General features: G+C 38.1%; 1 long non-coding RNA gene across 5 annotated transcripts in view; it reads right to left on the bottom strand.

Moving 5' to 3' along the window:
* Nucleotides 1-25365, bottom strand: part of LOC102135343 (uncharacterized) — a 215418-nt gene that overhangs the window by 177301 nt on the left and 12752 nt on the right. For 4 of the 5 annotated variants that reach the window (XR_010588294.2, XR_012416280.1, XR_012416279.1 and 1 more), the window contains exon 2: nucleotides 21209-21294. This is a non-coding gene — a long non-coding RNA (uncharacterized lncRNA). Of the gene's footprint in view, nucleotides 1-1182; nucleotides 1625-21208; nucleotides 21295-25365 lie in introns of those variants that run through there. The other variant, XR_012416281.1, reaches the window with a different exon arrangement.

Here is a 25365-nt window from a genome sequence, read left to right as displayed (position 1 = left end):
GTTGCTGGAGATTGCTAAAGCGGTTTCATCTGGGTCATTCTGGAATCTGCCAGCCTGAGCCAATTCCAAACATAGATGCAGCGGTACCTCATTGGTGGATTCAGGACTGACTTCTCCAGTGTCCTTCTCCTCTGAGTATCACCTTCTCCTGCTTTTACTCTCCAGTCCTCCAATTTCTTTGTCACCAGCTTCCTGACTCTTGATGGAGCCAGTGGCTATCTAACCTTTCTGAGTTGCAGGTTCCTCAGTTCTGAAAATGGGTTAATTAATACACAGGGGTAAAAGGGTATGAAATTAAAACTTATAGAACTCATCTGCACTAGAAAGGTGGTAGTAATCCCTTATGTAATTCAAATTTTAAAAAATAATAAATGTAAAAAATCCATAAAATTCTGATTTTTAACAGAATGACTATTTTAATGCTATTTTTAAAACATCAAAAAATATGTACATATTGGTGCCCTTGTTTTGCTAATATCCTAATTACATACTTTGTCTACCTATTGTGTACCAACCTATTATAGCACCCACCTTATAGGGTTGTTTGGGGGACTGATAATAAAGCACATAAAGCTCCTAGGACAGTGCCTGTCCTATAATTAGGCACTGAATACCTGGCAGCAATCATTATTTTTTTTTTTGTAGATGATTTTAACAGCTACCCATATTTTTCTCTGATACTTCCTTCACTCTCTAATATCACTGTTAGTATGACATCTCAGATTATACCATCATTATACCTCTTCACAGCTGAGGTAGAAGTAGAGGTCTACTCAAGTAGAGGTCTCTACCTCAAGCAGAGATTACACAGATAATAAGAGCAGAAATCTCTCTTGATTCATTAAAATTTGTTATAAGCCATAAACAGGAAACATTCTTCCTAATAAAATATATATAGCCTATTTAATCTTAAGGGGAAATTAACATTTATTGTTGCCTATTATATGTCAGCCAGTTTGCTAGTTACCTTCATCTGGATGATCTCATTTAGTCTTGTTTAACTAGTCAGAAGAATATTTGCTTTATTAATTGCGTGAACATAAACAAAGACAATGGGTACTGTCTATTTTAATTGACAAGTGAGTAAGTATTATATTAGGAAGAGACTCACCCATGTAGCAAAGATTTATTGCATGCTTACTGAGTGCCAGAAACTGTACTAGAAACCAAGGATACAGAGATTAAAATAAAAAGCCACAACGGAACTCACTCTCCCCCACCCCAGCTGCTTGAATAGAGGCTGCCAAAGGCTCACAGGTGGGTTCAGCCAAGGGAAGCAGCCTCATCCAGAAAAGCCTGTGAGGTCATGCCTTCCTCCACGGCCAGCCCAGGACAATGATGTGGTACAAAAAGCTCAGCCCCTTGCCTCAAGGTGGGGTAAGTCTACAGTGTTATTTACATTTCAGAGTACCTCCCAAAAATCACAGTGAAGTTAGACTCCAGTGCAGCCACAACATCTTTGCTTAGCTTCTTACTCTAGCCTGTCCTGCTTTCCTCCTTTCCTTCCAGGTTCTCCCTGAGAGCACTTCTTCAATGACTCACTCAAGTGAGTTCCAGGCTCTGCTTCTAGGGAGCCTGGCCTCATCTGTCTTCAAGGAGCTTTCTGCCTAGTACAGAGCCATACCTGTAAACATACAAACAAAATGTAAATCATAATGTGAAGTCATGAATGTGAATGTACAAAACACCGTAAGTGCACAGAAGAAGAAGCGTGGCAGAATCAGCACTCAACTCCATGCCCATGGTACATGAGTAAAAGCAAGATTAAATATCCACCCCAAATGCGAGTACAGTAACGCATAGATTCTACAGCAGAGGTCAGCAAATTTGTTCTTAACGAACATATAGTAAGTTTCCTAGGTTTTTCAGGAGCATAGGATATATTATGTATATTGTATAGGTACTCATAAAACCATTTCAAATGTGACCACAGGTAGCTGACTACACTTGACCTGTAGGCATATCTAGAACAGTGTTTTTCAAACATTAGTATGCATAGTAACCACCAGATGATGTTGTGAAAATAGATTCTGGTCTGGTAGGTCTAGGGTGGGGCCTGAGAATCTGTATTTCTAATAAGCTCCTAGGTGATGTTGATGCTGTTGGTCCACGGTCCACACATCAAGAAACAAGTCTCTAGAGAGATAAGTATGGTAAAAGGATAAATCCTAAAAGAAAAGCAATTGAGCAAAGCTGCAGGAGTGTTAGGAGCGGAAGAAGCAATCGCAAGGGCTCTAGGCTGAGGTCAGGGGGAGTGCCAAGTAATTTAATTAATGGACATTTATTGACAATCAACTCACTTCAAATCATTGCTCTAAGTGCCACAAGGAAAGAGGCCAAGTTTCACAACCTTGAGCATACTTTGTTAAAGAATCAGCTAGAAGACAGAGCAGCAGAGGAGGAAGACCTGTGTAGTAGTTCACTGTGGCAGAAAGAGCCAATCATCCAGCAGAAACCTGCTGCATGAAGGGCTCAGATACACATGAATAGAACTCAACAAATAGATGCTTTATCTGCCCAGTAACCGCCTGTTCAACTTCAGATTGCCATAACCCTTGCTACTCATCTCTGTAGCCAAGGCTATTTCTTTTAAAACAACTATGTAATCTTCCTCATTTTTTTCCTTTAAAAAACGTGTGTCTTCTTGTAATCCTAGCACTTTGGGAGGCCAAGGTGGGTGGATAACGAGGTCAGGAGTTTGAGACCAACCTGGCCAACATAGTGAAATCCCATCTCTACTAAAAATACACACACACACACACACACACACACACACACACACACACACACACACAATTAGCCAGGCATGGTGGTGGGTGCCTGTAATCCTAGCTACTTGGGAGGCTGAGGCAGGAGAACTGCTTGAACCTGGGAGGCGGAGGTAGCAGTGAGCTGAGATTGCACCACTGCACACCAGCCCAGGCAACAGTGCGAAACAGACTCTGTCTCAAAAAACTAACAAACAAACAAAAACACCTGTGTCTTCTTTTACCTCCCCGAATACACACATAGTTTACAATGGCATGTGTATTCCCATTGCAATGTTCTATTTCCAAATAAACATCATTTTCTTTTTTAAAAAAAAATAGATGTTTCAGAGACAGGCAAACCAAAGCACATAGATTTAAATTCCACTTTCAAACCTTGATTAGCTCTTTGGCCTAATATGTGTCATCTAACTACCCTGCTATGGTTTGAATGTTTGTGTCCCTCCAAAACTCATGGTAGAACTTAACCCTCAAGATGGTGGTATTAAGATATGGGACCTTTGGGAAGTGATTGGTCTGTAAGGGTTCCACCCTCATAGATAGGATTAGTGCCCTTATGAAAGGGCTTGAGGGACTGAGTTTGCTCTTTCCATCCTTTCACCTGGTGAGAATACAGCAAGAGGTACAATCTGTGAAGCAGAGAGCCAGCCTTCACCAGACACCAAATCTGCTAGTCCCTTGATCTTGGACTTCCTAGCCTCCAGGGCTGTGAAAAATAGGTCTCTACTCTTCATAAGTTACTTGATCTAAGACTTTTTTTTACAGCAATGTGAATGGACTGAGACATATTCTGACCCTCAGATTACCATGCTGAACATGCAGGTATCAATTTCAGCGAGGCATTATGAAGATTAAATGAGATAGGATGTATTGAGGCAGCTGGCACATAATAGTTGAATGAAGATTAAATGAGATAGGATGTATTGAGGCAGCTGGCACATAATAGTTGAATGAAGATTGGTTTCCCCCTTTTTCTTCCCTTGGTGAAGACATTGGCATAGTCACTTGCTTGTGAAATGTGCAAAGATGGAACTAGTGGTTTTAAGAGAGGATTGTGCAATTCATATGAATATATAAGCTCTCTCTGGAAGAATACCCAGTAAGTTGAAAACACTGATGGCATTGAGACAGGTTAATGAATGAGTAAGGAACAAGGATAAGAGAAAAACTTTTGTATATCTGGATTCTTTTTGATGTACATATTTTGCTCATTAAAAACATGGAATTACAGCGCCAGGCCACAGTGGCTCATGCCTGTAGTCCCAGCAGTTTGGGAGGCCAAGGCAGGCAGATCACCTGAGGACAGTTGTTTGAGACCAGCCTGGCCAACATGGGGAAATCCCATCTAAAATAGAAAAATTAGCAGGGCTTGTCGGTACACACCTGTAGTCCCAGCTACTCAGGAGGTTGAGGTGGGAGAATCGCTTGAACCCAGGAGGCAGAGGTTGCAGTGAGCTGAGATCGCACCACTGCACTCCAGCCTAGGCGACAGAGTGAGACTCTGTCTCAATTTAAAAAATAAAAATGAAAGATGGAATACACACACAGGCACATGCACACACATGCTGAGTGGATAAGTGATGCAGATTTAGGAACTAAGTCTATCAGCAACAGATATGAGTGAACGTAGACTTCAGCATAAAGTTGTACTTCTGTCCAGGAAACCAGCAAACTGTACTAAGGAGCTTTCTTTAACTTCTATTTCTAAATATCATCATACCTAAGAAAATTCATTAAGATTGATTATTCTAGAAGCTATGGAAGATACTGTTAGTTGATTCACTCAGCACCTATGTCAACCCTATTGCTTCTTGTTTTTTCTACTTCACAAAAAAATTGATTTTCCAGCCTTCCTTATAGCCAGAGGTGACCGTACAACAGTTATAGTCATTGTGACATCCACAGAAAGCTGTTGGTGCCACCCCTTCTGTTTTATTCTTCTGTCTGTCATGCTGGCTTGATGCCTAGAATTCCAACAACCATTTTACAACCAGGAGAAAGAAAGCCCACATGCTTGGGACACTGAAGAAGAAAGAAAGAAAATGCTTGGGTTTCAATGGTATCAGTGAGCTGTCTCCCGAGAGCTACCTCTGTATCTCTTGTCCCATTAAAAAAAAATGAATTCCCTATTTGTGTAGCACTTTCTATTATATTTTTCTTTTAGTGATAGCCAAAATCAATATTTAATTATATAAAGAAGAATCAAGTTAAATAACTGGTGTTTCAGAGAAGGAAGTTCATGAGTGATGTGGAAGATAAAGAAAGAATCAATTTCAGAAGGCTGATATCAGATTAGTTGCATCTGAAATATAACCATAGTATATCTCCCTCTTATTTCTGTGATATATGAGCACAGCCCCTAAACAAATATATGCATTTTTATTAGTCATCTCTGTTCTACTTAATTTTAAAATTAGATTATATGCCTTATTTTTTCCCATTCTTATAAACCTGAAGCAAAGCATGTATTACAAAGATTATGGAGAATAGCATGGAATAAAGGAATAAAGGAAGGACTGAAAAATTAAACTATGGGAAGAACGGAAACCCAGAAGTTCCAAGACCTCCAGAAGCTGTGGAATGGAAACATGCTTTCTATAGCATTGCCTAGCTTCATGCAACTCAAACACTCTCTGTTTCTATGTACCTCAATTCAGGTTTTCTAATTATTAGAAGAGTTAATCTAACTGAAACAACTTGGGTCAGATATCTCTATCTTGAGAACATATAGCTATGTCCAGGGGACAGAGTAGAATATGTAGGCTTATACTTGGGGAAACTACACGGAGCTGAGCAACCGCCGCAGTTTGTGTCTCCTACATTCCATCTGTTGGCTGCCATGGTTGTGTACACACACACAAACATACACACACACACACTCTCTCTCTCTCTTTCTCTCTCTTCTCTCTCTTTCACCTCTCTTTACCCAATACATATATATTTTATCCATATATCCATAAATGCCTCAATTCAACTAAAAGTAATTAATCCATATATAATAACTAACACTCTCATCTTCTTCTAAAATAGTAAATGACCTAAATTCATGCCCAGCTATTAAACAAGGTACAATGTCATGATACCACATTTTTTTGAAATCAGACTCCCTGGGTGATATCCATCTGTATTATAGATTTGTAATAATTTCATTTGGGCATTCTGTAACCACACAGCCTATGAAGGGGAGAAAAGTTAGGGAATCAATACTAACATAACTATAGACCTAGTATAGGTTTAGTGTGCAAAGAAATACAAGTGTATATTTTTGTATTTGCTGCTGAAACTGGTCATGAGGTTTATTGTAGTCCATTCAGGTTGCTACAACAAAACGCTATAAACTCAATAGCTTATAAACAATAGAAATTTATTTCTCATGGTTCTGAAGACTGGGAAGTAAAAGCTCATGGTGCCAGCAGATTCAGTGCCTGGAGAGGATCTGCTTTCTGGTTCATAGATTGTACTTTCTCACTGTCCTCATGTGGTGGAAGGAAACAGTTAACTATCTGGGGTCTTTTTTATAAGAGCATTAATCCTACTCTTGAGGGCCCTGACTGTATGACCTAAGCACTCCCCAAAGGCCCCACCTCCTAAGACCATGATATTTGTGATTCGGTTTCAGCATATGAATTTGGGAGCACACAAACATTCAGACTATAGCAAGGTTATAGCTAGTATTTATGACTTCCACGTTATTCTTACCATTAGCCAGCATCTCAGCTACTCAGAATTATTTGCCCAGTGAAGTTACCCAATAATGCATTCCTAACTGGTCTAGGCCCTTAGTGTTTCAACTTATATAATGTTGCTGTTAATCTTCGCCATTGAGCATGGTAGTGTAAGGTGGTTTTATTCTCTCCAAAGAATCGCTGTTAATATAACTCAACTCTACTACACTGAGACCTCTGTATATTCCCTTGCAGGTTGTAATTGCCTATAAAAGAGAATATTTTGAAGTCAGGTATCTACTCCTTGGATAAATTGGCCAGAGGCCTAAGATGAAAGGGACATTTCACCCCAGGAATGGTTATATACTGGTTGACCACCCCAGATTTTTCTAGGTAAATATCCTTTCTTTAACAGCAGCTATTTACAAGACTTGTGTATGAAGAATGTGAATTTTTTAATATAATAAAATTTTGTCAGCATACAGTTTATTCTTATATAAATTTCTAGAATACTGACAGAATATTCTGACCATTGGTATGTACCAACTATTTTCATTTAATCTTTTCTTCTCAAATTTTATCTTAACCATATATTCTACCCAGTTTATTAGATTGCCCCATGGTTAAATTTAGTAGGTAGTAAATCATCCTAAGCACACAGTGTGGTTCTTTTTGTGATCAACTCTGAAACATAATTGAAAGAGCAAGGGTATGGGAATTAGATTAATCTGGATTTTATTTCTGGTACTTACTTGCTATCTGACTTTGGGCAACTTATTAATTGCTCTGAGTCTCATTTTCTTCATCTATAAAATGATCATAATAATAACTAATTCATTTGCAGTTTGGAAATGTGTAATTAAATGATTTATATAAAGTTCCTGAAACAGTTTCTGAAAAATTAATAGACACCCAGCAAGTGATAACCATAATAATCAGAGTTTATTCTTCATATTAACTGGGATAAAATTTATCGGGAAATACAACATGGCAAAGCACCCAGAAATTCACAAGCATGTATTTCACTTGCCTTTTTATACAGAGCTGAAAATTTTCTCATCATTATCTCATCCATTGCCTGCAGCACCATCCTCCCTAAACTCCTCCTGAGACTTTCTACTAAGGTGGAACACATTGAACCATATTTGACTCTGCCTTTTCTGACTATTTTTGCAAGATTTTTCTCATTAGAGTATTATTAACAGAAAGTGGGGCTGTTATCAAGGTAACTAGGAATGGCACATTCTCAGTTCAGGCTCCAGCGGAACTTCTGCTTGATCTGGTGCAACTCCAACTGTGCTCTTGGCTTTCTTCACTCTTGTTGTTTCAAGAATGTAAACATTCTTCCATGTCTTTCTTGTTATTTTGTTTTTCTCCACAAGGTCTCATTGGACTGTACATTTTCCCTTAAATTTTCTCAACTCATTTTATTTCTCCTAAATAAACTTGATACTTCTCCCTTTTCTAATGCAATAGATCTTCTTACTAATACTGCCCCACTAAACATTTGTGTTTAATTTGTCCTTAATTCTACACACAAAATATTATCTCTACAAACATTTTACAACTATAGTGTATCTACAGAGAACATAAGAGGAACTTGCTCTAAAGGAGGAACTTCAACAACCAAGCCAAGAGTCTGATAATTTTCAACAATGTGTTATTCAAGAAGTGCAGCAAAAAATATTTTTAAGTTAACAGAGGAGAATGACATGAGCAAAATGGCAACATAGAAGTTTTCAGTATTTATTCCTTCACAGAAACATCAATTTGAACAACCATCTGTGAATGAAAATATCTTCATAAGAGACAAGGAATCCAGATGAGAGGTTATAGCACCTTTGTGGAGCAGAGAAATAAGAAAAGGTGCATTAAAGAGAATAGAAAAGAAAGTTTCATATTATCTGCACTACCCTGCCCCCAAACCTGGGCAGTGCAACATGGAAAGAGATACTATATATGTGGGGGAAGGACAGTAAAGTTAACACCTGACTTCATGGACTCCAATGCCAGGCACAATTCAGTGATCTCAGCACCCAGGCAGGTTCCTATAGCCATAGGCTACAGGACAGTCCCTGTAAACCCAAGCTCCAGGCTGTCCACTATGCCTCTAAGACCCAACGGCTCCAACCTCCATGGCTCCTATGAACATAGACTCCAGGCCTTCCCCAGAACCAGGCCATTTATGGCTGCCCCAGGTTCCACACTGGTCACTATAGACTCAGGCTCCGGGCCTGTCTTCATGGACTCAGCACCAGGCCCACCACAGTGAACCCTAGCATGAAGTCAGTATCCATGGCTCCAGTCTCCAGGCCCAACTCAGTACCAGGCCACCCCCTGCAGCCCAGGATCCAAACTCACTTCAGCACCTGGCTGGTCCCTGCAGCCCCAGCCAGGCCCCAGGCAAACCCCAATGCCAGGCTGGCCCTCATGGCCCCAGCTCCCAGAGCCACCCACATAGACTCAGCTTCCAGGCCTGTTCCCATGGACCCAGTCGTCAGGCCCACCTCAAGAGTTCCCAGTGCCATACCAGACTTCATGGACCCAGAACCCAGGCCTATATCCGTGGACCCAAGCTCTATAGGCACAACCCCACAGACTCAGGTAACAGGTCAGACCCTGTGGACCTAGGTACCAGACCAACATGCACAAGGACTTCAGCAGCAAGCTCACACATGTACCCTGAATCTCTGAAAGTGCTGACTGGTGAAGGGTTTTCCTTGCCAAAATCGGTCTGTCAAGAATGAAAAAGATGACTACTTCTTCAAATGTACAGGCACCAGTACGAGGCTATAAGTACCACAAATAATCAGAGAAACATGACCCTATCAAAGGAACAAAATTAAGCACCAGTAATCAACCCTTAAAAAATAGAGATGTATGAACTGCCTAACAAATAATTCAAAATAATCATCTCAAAAAATTTCAGTGAGCTATAAAAGAATACAGATAGACAACTACATGAAGCCAGAAAAGTAATACATAAACAAAATTAAAAATTCAACAAAAATATAGGAACCATTAAAAAGAATAGAAATTCTGGAGCTGAAGAACACAATGGATGAACTTAAAAATTCCACGTAGAGCTTCAACTTCAGACTCAACCAATCAGAAGGTAGAATCAATGAACTCAATGATAAGTCACTCAAAAGTACTCAGAGAAATAATAAGGAAAAAACTTAAAAATTGAAGAAATAATATGGAAATTATGGTACACTATTATGCAAAGCAATATACTCATTATAGAAGTTCCAGAAGGAGCAGAGAAACAAACTTCTATAATGAGTATAAAACTTTTCAAATCTAAAGAGGGAAAGAAACATACAGATCCATGAAGCCCAAAGAACCTTAAATAAAGTAAACATAAAATAATTTTTGCCAAGACATATTATATAATCAAATTCTCAAAACCCAAAGACAAAGAATTTTGAAAGCACTAAGAGAAAAGTTACTCATCATATAAAAGGAAAGCCCTCATAAGATCATCAGTGGATTTTGCAGCTGAAACCTTGCATCCAGGAGAAATTGGAATAATATATATTAAAATAGTGAAAGAAAAAAAATGAATACCCAGCAAAGTTGTCCTTCAGAAATGAAGGAAAGATAAGGACTTTCTCAGACAAACAAAAGCTGATGTGGTTTGTTAACACTAGACCTGCTTTGTGAGAAATGTTAAAGAGAGTTCTTAAAGTTGAAACAAAAGGATTCTAACAAACAACACGAAAGCATATAAAAGTATAATACTCACTGTAAAGATAAGAATATACTCAAATTCATAACACTCTGATATGGTAATGGTAGTATATAAATCCCTTCTAAGTCTAGTATAAAAACTAAAAGACAAAGTAACAAAAAAACTATAGCTACAATAGTTTGTTAACGAATACACTATATAAAAAGATGTAAATTGTGACCTCAATAACATAAAATGTGGAAGGAGGAAAAGTTAACATGTAGATTTTTTATATGTAGTTGAAATTAAGTTGTTATGAGTTTAAAATAGATTGTTATAACTATAAGATGTTTTATGTAACCTTTATGGTAAGCACAAAGGAAAAAGCCTGTAGTAGAAACACAAAAGATAAAGAGAAACAACTCAAAGCATACCATTACAAAAAATTTATCAAATCAGAAAGGAAGACCAGCAAGAGAGGAATAACAGGACAAAGAAACTACAAAATAGTAAGAAAACAATTAACAAAATGGAAACAGTATACTTTGAGCATAAATGTGTTACATTATCCAATCAAAAGACATAGAATGGCTGAATGAATTTAAAAACAATAAGATCCAACTATACGCTACCTATAAGAGACTCAGTTTAGCTCTAAGGACACACAAAGGCTGAAAGTAAAGGGCTGAGACAAGATTCTATGCAAATGGTAACGAAAAGAGAACAAGAGCAGTTATGTTATACAGATAGTCTTTAAATCAAAAATTGTCACAAGAGACACAGAAGTGATTATAAAGGGGTCAGTTCATCAGGAGAATTTAACAATTGTAAATAGATACATACCCAACACTGAAGCACCTAAGCATATAAAGCAAATATTAGCAGAACTGAAAGGAGAAATAGACAGTAAGATAATAATAGTAGGGGACTTCAACACCCCACTTTTAACGATAGAGAGATGATACAGATAGAAAATCAATGAGGAAACAGCTGACCTGAATGACATATCAAATGAACCTAATAGACATATGTATCCTGCAAATTTACTAAATTTGTTTATTAGTTCTAAAAGTTTTTTGGTGGAGTCTTTACAATTTTTTATGTATAAGATCATGTTATATGCAAATAAAGATAATTTTAATTTTTTTATGTGGATGCCTTTATTTCTTTTTCTCTACTAGTTGCTTGGACTATGACTTTTAGTACTATGTTGAATAGAAGTGACAAAATTGGCATCCTTGTCTTACTCCTGACTTTAGAGGAAAGCTTTGAACTTTTCACCTTTGAGTATGACATTCCACCCAAAAGCAACAGAATATGCATTTTTTTCAAGTTCACATGAAATATTCTTCAGGATAAATCAAGTTAAGCCACAAAACAAGTCTCAGAAAATGTAAGAAGATTAAAATCATGTCAAGTGCCTTTTCTGATGAAAATAGAAATTAGTAACAGGGAACAATTTGATAATTTGCAAATATGTGAAAAATTAAACACACACTCCTGAAGAACCAATGGGTAAAAGAAGAAATCAAAAAGAATAAGAAAAAAAATCTTAAGACAAATGAAAATGGAAACAACATACCAAAATTTATGGGACACGGCAAAAGCAATTCTAAGAGGAAACATTATAGCAATAAACACCTACATTAAGAAAAAAATAATCTCAGATAAACAACCTAACTTTATACATCAGGAACTAAAAACAGATGAATAAACTAAGCCCAAAGTCAACAGAAGGAAGGAAATAATAAAGATCAGAGAAAAATAAAGCAGAGATTTTTAAAAAACAATAGAAAATAGCAACAAAACTTAAGAGCCGGTTTCTTGAAAAGATAAGCAAAACTGACACATCTTTAGCCAGACTAAAAAACAAACAAACAAACAAAAAACAGAAAGAAGACTCAACTACGTAACAGAAACGAAAAAGGAGACATTCCAATTGAAACCACAAAAATACATAAGATTATAAGGGACTACTAAGGGACTACTGTGAACAAATAAATATCAATAAATTGGATTACCTAGAGGAAATGTATAAATTCCTAGAAGCATACAACCTACAAAGACTCAACAAAGAAGAACTAGAGACTGGGCATGGTGGCTCATGTCTGTAATCCCAGCACTTTGGGGGGCCGAGGTGGGTGGATAGCTTGAGTTCAGGAGTTTGACACCAATCTGGGCAGCACGAAAAAACCCTGTCTCTACTAAAAATCAAAAAAAAAAAAAAAAAAAAAAAAAAAGCTGGATGTAGTGTTGCACACCTGTAGTCCCAGCTACTTAGGAGGCTGAGGTGGGAGAATCACCTGAGCCCTGGACGTCGAGGCTTCAGTGAGCCACAACTGCACTGCTGCACTCCAGCCTGAGCAATAATCCTGAGACCCAGTCTAAAAAAAAAACAAAAACAAAAAAACCTGAATAGACCAATCATGAGTAAGGAGATTGAATTAATAATTCAAAACCTCTCAACAAAGAAAAGTCCAGGACCTGATGGCTTCACTGGTGGATTCTACCAAAAATGTAAAGAATTAACAGCAATCCTTCTCAAATTCTTCCACAAAACTGAAGAGGAGAGAATATTTCCAAAGTCATTTTACAAGACCAACATTATACTGATACCAAAGCCAGATAAGAACACTATAAGCAAAGAAAGTTATAGACCAATTCCTCTGATGAATGTAGATGCAAAAAATCTTGAACAAAATACTCAAAAATTGAATTCAATAACACATTAAAAGAATCATTCACCACGATCAAGTTGATCAAGTGGGATTTATTCCTGGGATGCAAGGATGTTTCAACATATGTAAATCAATCAATGTGACATAACGCATGAACTGAATGAAGGATAAAAGTCATATGATCATCTTATATCACATTAACAGAATGGAAGATAAAATTCATATGATCATCTCAAGAGACACAGAAAAAGCATTTGAAAAACTTCAACATCCTTTTGTGTTAAAAATTCTCAACAAATTAGGTATGGAAGAAATATACCTCAACATAAAAAAGGGCATATATGACAAATCCAGAGCTTATATCCTATTCAATGGTAAAAAGTTGAAAGCTTTTTCTCTAAGATCAGGACTAAGACAAAGATACCCATTCTCATCACTTACATTTGATATAGTACTGGAAGTCCTAGACAGAGCAATTAGTCAATAAAAAGAAATAAAAGGCATCCAAATAAGAAGGAAATAATTAAAATTATCTTTGTTTGCATATAAAATAACCTTATATATAGGAAATCCTAAAGACTGCCAAAAAAAAAATCTGTTAGAACTAACAAACAAATTCAGTAACCTGGCAATATACAAAATTAACATAAAAAATCTGTTGCACTTTTAAACACTAACAACTAGCTAAACAAAAAGGAAATCAAGGAAACAATTTCATTTAGAATGACATCAAAAAATACTTATGATTAAACTTAACCAAAGAGTGAAAAATCTGTACATTGAAAACTATAGGACATTAATAAAAGAGGTTGAAAAAAACAAAAATAAATGAAAAGATATCCTGTGTATATGGATGGGAAGAATTAATATTGTTAAAATCTCCATACTACTCAAACTGATCTACAAATTCAATCAAAATTCCAATAACATTTTTCACAGAAATAGAAAAAAACTATCCTAAAATTCTTATGGACCCACAAAAGATTCAAATAGCCAAAGCAATCTTGAGCAAAAAGAACAAAGCTGGAGGCCTCACACTACCTCATTTCAAAATATACTACCAAGCTATAGTAACCAAAATGGTATGGTGCTGGCACAAAAACAAATACATAGACCAATGGAACATAATAGAGAGTCCAGAAATAAACTTACAATCAATTCATTTTCAACAATGTTGCCAATAATACACAATGAGGAAACGATGGTCTCATTAACAATTGGTATTAAGAAATGTGTATATCCACATGCAGAAGAATAACACTGCATCTTTATCTCACACCATATACACACAAATCAACTCAAAATGAATTAAACGCTTAAATGTAAGACCTGAAATCGTAAAACTAGTAGAAGAAAACAGGGAAAAACCTTCTTGATATTAATCTTGCCAATGATTTTTTATATGACCCCAAAGCACAGACAACAAAAACAAAAATAGATAAATGGGATTGCAGCAAACTAAAAACCCACAAAGGAAATACTCAACAGTCTTCACCACAGAATGGGAGAAAATATCTGCAAACCATACATCTGATAAGGGGTTAATATCCAAAATATATAAGGAATTCAAACAACTCAATAGCAAGAAAAAAATTACCTAATTTTAAAATGGGCAAAAAAAAAAAAAAAAAACCCGGGGGCGGAGCAAGATGGCCGAATAGGAACAGCTCCAGTCTCCAACTCCCAGCGCGAGCGACACAGAAGACCGGTGATTTCTGCATTTTCAACTGAGGTACTGGGTTCATCTCACTGGGGAGTGCCGGACGATCGGTGCTGGTCAGCTGCTGCAGCCCGACCAGTGAGAGCTGAAACAGGGCGAGGCATTGCCTCACCTGGGAAGCGCAAGGGGGAAGGGAATCCCTTTTCCTAGACAGGGGAACTGAGACACACAACACCTGGAAAATCGGGTAACTCCCACCCCAATACTGCACTTTAAGCAAACAGGCACACCAGGAGATCATATCCCACACCTGGCCGGGAGGGTCCCACACCCACGGAGCCTCCCTCATTGCTAGCACAGCAGTCTGTGATCTACCGGCAAGGCAGCAGCGAGGCTGGGGGAGGGGCGCCCGCCATTGCTGAGGCTTAAGTAGGTAAACAAAGCCGCTGGGAAGCTCGAACTGGGTGGAGCTCACAGCAGCTCAGGGAAACCTGCCTGTCTCTGTAGACTCCACCTCTGGGGTCAGGGCACAGTAAACAATAACAATCGCAGCAGAAAACTCTGCAGACGCAAACGACTCTGTCTGACAGCTTTGAAGAGAGCAGTGGATCTCCCAACACGGAGGCTGAGATCTGAGAAGGGACAGACTCCCTGCTCAAGTGGGTCCCTGACCCCTGAGCAGCCTAACTGGGAGACATCCCCCACTAGGGGCAGTCTGACACCCCACACCTCACAGGGTGGAGTACACCCCTGAGAGGAAGCTTCCAAAGCAAGAATCAGACAGGTACACTCGCTGTTCAGAAATATCTTCTGCAGCCTCTGCTGCTGATACCCAGGCAAACAGGGTCTGGAGTGGACCTCAAGCAATCTCCAACAGACCTACAGCTGAGGGTCCTGACTGTTAGAAGGAAAACTATCAAACAGGAAGGACATCTACACCAAAACCCCATCAGTACATCACCATCATCAAAGACTAGAGGCAGATAAAACCACAAAGATGGGGAAAAAGCAGGGCAGAAAAGCTGGAAATTCAAAAAATAAGAGCGCATCTCCCCCGGCAAAGGAGCGCAGCTCATCGCCAGCAACGGATCAAAGCTGGACGGAGAATGACTTTGACGAGATGAGAGAAGAAGGCTTCAGTCCATCAAATTTCTCAGAGCTAAAGGAGGAATTACGTACCCAGCGCAAAGAAACTAAAAATCTTGAAAAAAAAGTGGAAGAATTGATGGCTAGAGTAATTAATGCAGAGAAGGTCATAAACGAAATGAAAGAGATGAAAACCATGACATGAGAAATACGTGACAAATGCACAAGCTTCAGTAACCGACTCGATCAACTGGAAGAAAGAGTATCAGCGATTGAGGATCAAATGAATGAAATGAAGCGAGAAGAGAAACCAAAAGAAAAAAGAAGAAAAAGAAATGAACAAAGCCTGCAAGAAGTATGGGATTATGTAAAAAGACCAAATCTACGTCTGATTGGGGTGCCTGAAAGTGAGGGGGAAAATGGAACCAAGTTGGAAAACACTCTTCAGGATATCATCCAGGAGAACTTCCCAAACCTAGTAGGGCAGGCCAACATTCAAATCCAGGAAATACAGAGAACGCCACAAAGATACTCCTCGAGAAGAGCAACTCCAAGACACATAATTGCCAGATTCACCAAAGTTGAAATGAAGGAAAAAATCTTAAGGGCAGCCAGAGAGAAAGGTCGGGTTACCCACAAAGGGAAGCCCATCAGACTAACAGCAGATCTCTCGGTAGAAACTCTCCAAGCCAGAAGAGAGTGGGGGCCAATATTCAACATTCTTAAAGAAAAGAATTTTCAACCCAGAATTTCATATCCAGCCAAACTAAGTTTCATAAGTGAAGGAGAAATAAAATCCTTTACAGATAAGCAAATGCTTAGAGATTTTGTCACCACTAGGCCTGCCTTACAAGAGACCCTGAAGGAAGCACTCAACATGGAAAGGAACAACCGGTACCAGCCATTGCAAAAACATGCCAAAATGTAAAGACCATCGAGGCAAGGAAGAAACTGCATCAACTAACGAGCAAAATAACCACTTAATATCATAATGGCAGGATCAAGTTCACACATAACAATCTTAACCTTAAATGTAAATGGACTAAATGCTCCAATTAAAAGACACAGACTGGCAAACTGGATAAAGAGTCAAGACCCATCAGTCTGCTGTATTCAGGAGACCCATCTCACATGCAGAGACATACATAGGCTCAAAATAAAGGGATGGAGGAAGATTTACCAAGCAAATGGAGAACAAAAAAAAGCGGGGGTTGCAATACTAGTCTCTGATAAAACAGACTTTAAACCATCAAAGATCAAAAGAGACAAAGAAGGCCATTACATAATGGTAAAGGGATCAATTCAACAGGAAGAGCTAACTAACCTAAATATATATGCACCCAATACAGGAGCACCCAGATTCATCAAGCAAGTCCAAAGAGACTTTCAAAGAGACTTAGACTCCCATACAATAATAATGGGAGACTTCAACACTCCACTGTCAACATTAGACAGATCAACGAGACAGAAAGTTAACAAGGATATCCAGGAATTGAACTCATCTCTGCAGCAAGCAGACCTAATAGACATCTATAGAACTCTCCACCCCAAATCAACAGAATATACATTCTTCTCAGCACCACATCATACTTACTCCAAAATTGACCACGTAATTGGAAGTAAAGAACTCCTCAGCAAATGTACAAGAACAGAAATTATAACAAACTGTCTCTCAGACCACAGTGCAATCAAACTAGAACTCAGGACTAAGAAACTCAATCAAAACCACTCAACTACATGGAAACTGAACAACCTGCTCCTGAATGACTACTGGGTACATAACGAAATGAAGGCAGAAATAAAGATGTTCTTTGAAACCAATGAGAACAAAGATACAACATACCAGAATCTCTGGGACACATTTAAAGCAGTGTGTAGAGGGAAATTTATAGCACTAAATGCCCACAAGAGAAAGCAGGAAAGATCTAAAATTGACACTCTAACATCGCAATTAAAAGAACTAGAGAAGCAAGAGCAAACACATTCGAAAGCTAGCAGAAGGCTAGAAATAACTAAGATCAGAGCAGAACTGAAGGAGATAGAGACACAAAAAAACCTCCAAAAAATCAATGAATCCAGGAGTTGGTTTTTTGAAAAGATCACCAAAATTGACAGACCACTAGCAAGACTAATAAAGAAGAAAAGAGAGAAGAATCAAATCGACGCAATTAAAAATGATAAAGGGGATATCACCACCGACCCCACAGAAATACAAACTACCATCAGAGAATACTATAAACACCTCTACGCAAATAAACTAGAAAACCTAGAAGAAATGGATAATTTCCTGGACACTTACACTCTTCCAAGATTAAACCAGGAAGAAGTTGAATCCCTGAATAGACCAATAGCAGGCTCTGAAATTGAGGCAATAATTAATAGCCTACCAACCAAAAAAAATCCAGGACCAGATGGATTCACAGCTGAATTCTACCAGAGGTACAAGGAGGAGTTGGTACCATTCCTTCTGAAACTATTCCAATCAATAAAAAAGAGGGAATCCTCCCTAACTCATTTTATGAGGCCAACATCATCCTGATACCAAAGCCTGGCAGAGACACAACAAAAAAAGAGAATTTTAGACCAATATCCCTGATGAACATCGATGCAAAAATCCTCAATAAAGTACTGGCAAACCGGATTCAGCAACACATCAAAAAGCTTATCCACCATGATCAAGTGGGCTTCATCCCTGGGATGCAAGGCTGGTTCAACATTCGCAAATCAATAAACATAATCCAGCATATAAACAGAACCAAAGACAAGAACCACATGATTATCTCAATAGATGCAGAAAAGGCTTTTGACAAAATTCAACAGCCCTTCATGCTAAAAACGCTCAATAAATTCGGTATTGATGGAACGTACCTCAAAATAATAAGAGCTATCTATGACAAACCCACAGCCAATATCATACTGAATGGGCAAAAAATGGAAAAATTCCCTTTGAAAACTGGCACAAAACAGGGATGCCCTCTCTCACCACTCCTATTCAACATAGTGTTGGAAGTTCTGGCTAGGGCAATTAGGCAAGAGAAAGAAATCAAGGGTATTCAGTTAGGAAAAGAAGAAGTCAAATTGTCCCTCTTTGCAGATGACATGATTGTATATTTAGAAAACCCCATTGTCTCAGCCCAAAATCTCCTTAAGCTGATAAGCAACTTCAGCAAAGTCTCAGGATACAAAATTAATGTGCAAAAATCACAAGCATTCTTATACACCAGTAACAGACAAACAGAGAGCGAAATCAGGAATGAACTTCCATTCACAATTGCTTCAAAGAGAATAAAATACCTAGGAATCCAACTTACAAGGGATGTAAAGGACCTCTTCAAGGAGAACTATAAACCACTGCTCAGTGAAATCAAAGAGGACACAAACAAATGGAAGAACATACCATGCTCATGGATAGGAAGAATCAATATCGTGAAAATGGCCATACTGCCCAAGGTAATTTATAGATTCAATGCCATCCCCATCAAGCTACCAACGAGTTTCTTCACAGAATTGGAAAAAACTGCTTTAAAGTTCATATGGAACCAAAAAAGAGCCCGCATCTCCAAGACAATCCTAAGTCAAAAGAACAAAGCTGGAGGCATCACGCTACCTGACTTCAAACTATACTACAAGGCTACAGTAACCAAAACAGCATGGTACTGGTACCAAAACAGAGATATAGACCAATGGAACAGAACAGAGTCCTCAGAAATAATACCACACATCTACAGCCATCTGATCTTTGACAAACCTGAGAGAAACAAGAAATGGGGAAAGGATTCCCTATTTAATAAATGGTGCTGGGAAAATTGGCTAGCCGTAAGTAGAAAGCTGAAACTGGATCCTTTCCTTACTCCTTATACGAAAATTAATTCAAGATGGATTAGAGACTTAAATGTTAGACCTAATACCATAAAAATCCTAGAGGAAAACCTAGGTAGTACCATTCAGGACATAGGCATGGGCAAAGACTTCATGTCTAAAACACCAAAAGCAACAGCAGCAAAAGCCAAAATTGACAAATGGGATCTCATTAAACTAAAGAGCTTCTGCACAGCAAAAGAAACTACCATCAGAGTGAACAGGCAACCTACAGAATGGGAGAACATTTTTGCAATCTACTCATCTGACAAAGGGCTAATAACCAGAACCTACAAAGAACTCAAACAAATTTACAAGAAAAAAACAAACAACCCCATCAAAAAGTGGGCAAAGGATATGAACAGACATTTCTCAAAAGAAGACATTCATACAGCCAACAGACACATGAAAAAATGCTCATCATCACTGGCCATCAGAGAAATGCAAATCAAAACCACAATGAGATACCATCTCACACCAGTTAGAATGGCGATCATTAAAAAGTCAGGAAACAACAGGTGCTGGAGAGGATGTGGAGAAATAGGAACACTTCTACATTGTTGGTGGGATTGTAAACTAGTTCAACCATTATGGAAAACAGTATGGCGATTCCTCAAGGATCTAGAACTAGATGTACCATATGACCCAGCCATCCCATTACTGGGTATATACCCAAAGGATTATAAATTATGCTGCTATAAAGACACATGCACACGTATGTTTATTGCGGCACTATTCACAATAGCAAAGACTTGGAATCAACCCAAATGTCCATCAGTGACAGATTGGATTAAGAAAATGTGGCACATATACACCATGGAATACTATGCAGCCATAAAAAAGGATGAGTTTGTGTCCTTTGTAGGGACATGGATGCAGCTGGAAACCATCATTCTTAGCAAACTATCACAAGAACAGAAAACCAAACACTGCATGTTCTCACTCATAGGTGGGAACTGAACAATGAGATCACTTGGACTCGGGAAGGGGGACATCACACACTGAGGCCTATTATGGGGAGGGGGGAGGAGGGAGGGGGGAGGGATTGCATTGGGAGTTATACCTGATGTAAATGACGAGTTGATGGGTGCAGCACACCAACAAGGCACAAGTATACATATGTAACAAACCTGCACGTTATGCACATGTACCCTACAACTTAAAGTATAATAATAATAAATAAATTTAAAAAAAAAAACCCTTAAGCAGCCTTTTCTCAAAAGGAGATATAAAAATATCTAACAGGTATATGGAAAAAATTCTCAACATTATGAATCATCATGGAAATATAACCAAAACTACAGTAAAAGTATCATCACACCTGTTAGAATGTTTATTATCAAAAGAAAAAAGATAACAAATGTTAGCAAGTATGTGGCAAAAGGGAACACTTGTACACTGTTGGTGATATGTAAATTGGTACAGCAATTATGGAAAACAGTACAGAGGTTCCTTAAAAAGTTAAAAATAAAACTAACATATGATCCTGCAATCCACTTCTGGGAATATATACAAAGAAATGAAATCAGTATCTCCAAGAGATATCTGCACTCTCTTGTTCATTGCAGCATTATTCACAATAGCCAAGATATGGAAACAATCTAAGCGTCCATCAACAGACGAATGGATAAGGAAGTGTAGTATATATCCACAATAGAATAGTATTCAGCCTTAAAAAAAAAAAAAAAAAAAAAAGATGGAAATCCTGTCATTTGCAACAAGATGGATGAAGTTAGAGGACATTATGCTGAGTGAAATCAGCCAGACATAGACAAATACTGTATGGTCTCATTTATATGTGGACTCTAAATCAAACTCACCATCTTTCCAAAGAGAGAAGCCACAAATCTCCATCTCTGAGCAATGTTACTTCCTCTTTTACTTCAGTCATCTGACATTCTGTAACCTAGAAAATAAATCATAAAGTGAAGCGACACCACCTTTTCATATAAAAAATAGTACAAGCAGAAACACAGAAAAAGAAATAATTAGTATACAGAAAAAGAAATAATTGGTATACATATATGTGTTTATGTGTACATATGACATATACAGAATATGGTTAAAGTTCTTTTTCTGGTGGAGTAACCCAAAGATTCATTTCTATTAGACCTGAGTTCTTAGTGGTCTTCCCTTTATAAGGTTGCTCTAGACTTCTATTAATTTTACAGTTGAATATGGTAGTATTAAGAAACACCTCCATGAATTTCCTGGGTCACAAACATAGTCCTCCTTGCCAACATCACATAGCAGCAATCCAGGATTTCCTGGGTAAGTTCTGGAATCTCTTCTCTGCTTAGTGCAGAGCACAAGGAATATCCAGGTTACATTCTCAGCTTCCAGTTTGATAGAACACCATTATTATGTGCCCCTGGTAGAAGCATTCCTCTTTGGTGAATGAAGACCTCTAAACAGCAGTTGCTCATACAGGATGAAAAAAAAATTGGAAGTGGGTTGTTAAACTTAATAGTGATAATAACTTCCACTTCCACCCTGTATTCCCAGACCCATCATTTCTGACTAAAAAGAAAAAAGAACAACTTACCTCTATTGACTTTCAAAGCATGTACTTTATCCCATAGGACAACAGTGTCATGTAGCAAGACACTGAAATTTATGCTGAGTCTCATGTCAACTGATCCCACTATAAAATGAATTCTGCAACCAGTAGCAAGATTAAATGGGATACCATGATGGTGAATATGGCATTTGACAGAAACTCTGGGAGCAGGGAAGACAAATTAATTTTCAGAATAAGAGCTTATTTCAGGAAGGATACATTTCTGCCCCTTTGTATGGAAGGAGTTCAATGTAATCAACCTGCTATTATATTGCACAGCACAAATCCTATGGCTGGCAGCTTAGACACGCAGCAGGGCCAGTAGCCAGATCAGCCTTAGTGAGGGGAAGTCCACTTAGTTGAGGTTATACATGACCTTTATCACTACTGGTATGGTCCCTTTGTACATGAGACCATTATGCAGGCTTTGAGGTCATTTGGGAAGAAGCTGGCTGCTATCTACAGAACAGGCCATCTTGTTCTCCTGATTATTAAAGGTCTCCACTTCAGTGGGTGCCCTATGGTTCCCATATTCTTGAGAAAATGCTATTCACACACTGTGCCCTCTCCATGAAGTCCATCCACATTTGTCTTCTCCAGGCTTTCTTGTCACCAACATTTCAGTATGATTCATTCACAGACCCTGACTAACCAGCCAAATATTAAGCCACTACCATGAATCAGTGTAGATACATACTTATGGTTATATCTCCTTTCTTATGAAGGAGGTAGCCAGATATATTGCCAGAAGTTCTACCTAGTTGCAGAAGTCCCCTTATCACCCCTGAATGGAGCTATAAGACACAAGCAATCCACTTCCTGCTGTTGCCAGCCTGTCACACACACAAATTGATTTCTCGGATCCAAGTTCATTCTTCCTCCATCAGCTAGCCATAGGAAACTCTCCATTAGGCATAGGAGTGGCTTGCAGGACAGATGACAAAGCTACAAAAGTAGAAGCCCTGGAGATCTGAGTCACTCATACACCTCACTTGTGTCTTTTGAAACTTTTAGAACCTAATTTCACATTTACCATTTCCATTTAATGATACAGCATTGTTACATATAGGCAAACCCATAGCTTTGTAGACTAGATAATATCCAGTTTGCAACTGACAGGTCAAGTCTTATAGTCATTTCAGTCATTTCATTTTAAAGGGACAAACATCTTGTCTCTGCCTGGGATTGTATCCCTGAATAAGAATAGTTATCAACAGAGGATAGGTGTAAAACCCTAAGAATCTGCATGGGATTCTCCTATTAAAGCTTGCCAGAGGTCCATGCAACATTTAATAATGGGAACTAATATAAAGGTGTTAAATGATAACAATGAAAAAGCAAAAAACAGGTGATGGGCCAGAAACTCCTATCCCTAGGTCTGGAGAGTGGTATTACCAGGGACATGAAGCTGGGGTCACCTGGAAGTAAGTGAAACCATGGTGAGGCTGCCTGAGGCCTTGGAGTGATGGTTTCCAGAAGATCTGAAACCACTAAGGAAACACAGTCCCTGATGGAGATACCACCTAAGGCCCAGGGGCAGAGTTGGAAGGGATGAATGAGAAATACTCAGACTTCTCCACTCCATCCACCATTGATTTCCTCCCATTGGCTGAACATAACCAGGAGCCAGTTGGCAAGGAAGCCTGAGAAATGTAGTTTCTCATCAGAGATTGGGTCAGTATCAAAATGTCAAATGACTGGTAAATTTCTTCACTGTTGTTTTTGAAATTTCAGGACAGTTTCTGTCACATGATGAGCCCTCAATAAAATTTTATCAAGTAGAGAAAATTCCACTTATTCTGATCTGGCTCTACAATAGACCCAAATGGCAGCAGCAGATAAATAGCAGAGTTTTTGCCTCCAGCAAACTTTTTCCTACTATTAGCAGCTTAGAAGCAATAAAGGAGCTTGAGGGTGAATCCTGCTCTATGATTTTGATTTTGATCTTTGTCCACTGAGTGGGACACTGGGGTTCCTATTTTTCCACTTGGGTTCCTATTTGTGAGAGAGCATCATAGCAGAGCTGTGGAGTGAGAGCAGCAAGAGCCACCAACCCAAACACCTGTCCTGAATTCCCCCAGGTCTATCTGCTTCCTCCGGCCTCTAGCATAGTCCAAGAGCATTACTTCAGACCTAAATATTTCAGTTCACTTTCCAATGGAGAGTGGTTACTGTTATTCTGTGAAAGGCTCCCAAGATTGGTGTTAGAATATTTCTTACACAGAATAATGTCATTTGTCAAATGGTAAAATAGGCAGCTTAGAAGAGAACATAACAAAATTAATATAACTTTCTAAATGCTAATATAGCTTTCAAGAACAAAGAAACAAAAAAACTCATACCCAAGAAAATAATTACTTTTCAAGTCAGGCCAGAAACCTGCTTAGGGATGCTGTCTTTATAAAAAATGTTTTTTAAACAAATATTGAAAACACAACATAGTAAAACCCATGGGGTACAAATAAAGCAACACTAAGAGGAAAATTTATAGCCATACGTGCCTACATCAAAAAAAGAAAAAAAAATTTCAAACAAATAACCTAACAATAATCTTAAAGAACTAGAAAGGAAAGAGCAAACCGAACCCAAAATCAGTTGAACAAGAGAAATAAAGATCAGAGCAGAAATAAATGAATTTGAAATAAAGAAAACAATACAAAAGATCAAAGAAACAAAAAACTGGTTTTTTGAGAAGATAAACAAAATTGACAAATTTTTAGCCAGTCTAAGAAAAAAGGAGAGAAGACCCAAATAAACAAAATTAAAGGTGAAAAAGGAGACATTACAGCTGATATGAAAAAAATTCAAAGGAACATCAGTGGCTACTATGAGCAACTACATGCCAATAAATTGGAAAATCTAGAGGCAATAGACAAATTCCTAGACACATATATCCTACCAAAATTGAACCATGAGGAAATCCAAAACCTAAATAAACCAGTAACATGTAAGAAGATTGAAGCCATAATGAAAATTCTCCCAGTAACAAAAAGCTCAGGATCTAATAGCTTCATTGCTGAATTCTACCAAACATTTAAAGAACTAATACCAATCCTACTCAAACTATTCCAAAAAATAGAAACAGAAAGAATACTTCCAAACTTATTCTGTGAGGCCAGTATTACCCTGATACCAAAACCAGACAAAGACACATCAGAAAAAAATAAAAAATAAAAATAAATAAATAAAAAACTACAGGCTAATATTCATGATACATATTGATGCAAAATTACTGAACAAAATACTAGCAAATCAAATTTAACAACACATTAGAAAGATCGTTCATCATGACGAAATGGAATTTATCCCAGGGATGCAAGAGTGGTTCAGGATACACAAATCAATCAGTGTGATAGCTTATAAATCAGCAAAATAAAGGCTAACAACCACATGATCATTTCAATGGATGCTGAAAAG

The sequence above is a fragment of the Macaca fascicularis genome, chromosome 7, assembly GCF_037993035.2.
Source record: "Macaca fascicularis isolate 582-1 chromosome 7, T2T-MFA8v1.1".
Lineage (NCBI taxonomy): Eukaryota > Metazoa > Chordata > Mammalia > Primates > Cercopithecidae > Macaca > Macaca fascicularis.
This window is presented reverse-complemented; position numbering and strand designations above follow the sequence as displayed.